This window comes from Branchiostoma belcheri, unplaced genomic scaffold (genome assembly GCF_001625305.1).
Source record: "Branchiostoma belcheri isolate BF01 breed outbred unplaced genomic scaffold, Haploidv18h27 scaffold138, whole genome shotgun sequence".
Classification (NCBI taxonomy): domain Eukaryota; kingdom Metazoa; phylum Chordata; class Leptocardii; order Amphioxiformes; family Branchiostomatidae; genus Branchiostoma; species Branchiostoma belcheri.
Genome location: NW_017802802.1, coordinates 112,047 through 113,476, shown reverse-complemented (window position 1 = coordinate 113,476; position 1,430 = coordinate 112,047).

The window sequence follows — 1,430 nt, the reverse complement described above, 5'->3', positions numbered from 1 at the left end:
TTTTTCTGATTTGCAAATAAAAATAAAAATTCAGAATCAACTGCAAAATGCTCATATTTTGCTCTGAACAGTTGAAAACAGTCCTTTTCTTCCTAGTTGTTACAGTTATTCCATCTTTCAATGCAGTGGTATCATTAAAAGTTCAAAATTCTTTGTTTAAATTTTGAACCAGCCTGGTGTGTTGACTTCATGGCTCCTATCGTACCATTTTGGGCCATAATAGGATGCCTAGGCCTGTTTTTATTTTTATTTTTTTTTCGCCCGCCCGCTCCATTATTTTTCTAAAAAAATCCGTTAACCAAGAAATCAAATTGGTGTGGCCTAACTCGTCTAAAAAACCCTGTTCCATTAGTGCGGCTATAGCAACAGACAAGGCCTTATCACACCATACATGTATACACCTCAGGGTGGGTCATTAACAATTACTTAATTATTTTCAAATGTTATGTCAAAGATGTAATCAAACTCAAGTTTCTTAGCAATCCACTGGCTCCCTCAGACAAGAGGCGAAGTAACGGGGAGGTCAACAAGGCAAAACAACAAATTCGACCCTATTCTAGCACGCACGAAGCGCTACTCCAACAGCCCTTTGCCCTACATAGTTAAACTCCTAAATGAGTCGACGTAAAGAAGTAAATGTATTGAGTCTCTTATCATGTATATAATGTAGAGAGTTTTTAGGGCTTGGAAACCCGATTTTTCAAAGCCAATATTCTAGTCATGTATCTACATAGTGAGTTGAAACCACACTATCCCAATGTATATTGACCCTCATGGAGCAAAAAATCCCAAAATTCTGACGAAAAATGGTTACTGGAAGGGCTCTGGGCTGATTTTTAGGGTACCACCAAGAAAATAGAGGACTCATCTTAGGGCTTGTTTCTGCAGTTTTAAATACCCAAAGTACGAAATGCTGATTCAAATGTGCTAATGTGGGGCATTATGTGTCAATATCACAAAGATTGCCTTATTCAGAATATTTCCAGTTTTGCTACCATGAAATCGCATTGGATGCCTTTAATAAGTGGAAATCGAAATCCAATTTTATGTTAGTATAAATTCTGAGCTAGAAGGATATTTTAAAGTTGTTATTATAATGTCAAGGTGGACACTGATGTACGGAAACATGCAAATCAGCCTCCGGGCTGCAAAATGTTTTTAATGAATAAACCAGTCATCATCATCATCATCGTCAAAATTGGTGATGTTCTCCAGTGGAGCATACATGTGTGTCAAGATACAATTACTGTACAATGTACAAATGTATGTAGGTGCTGACTGTATGTATACAGTAATACAAGCACATGCACACAGCTGCAAGAAATTAACAAATCTATTTCACTCAACAGTGCCGCTTTTGTCCTTAAATCTGCCAGAACTGTCATCACCACTTTCGATCCAATCCCTCGTGTCCTCGCCATCAAGGTTGC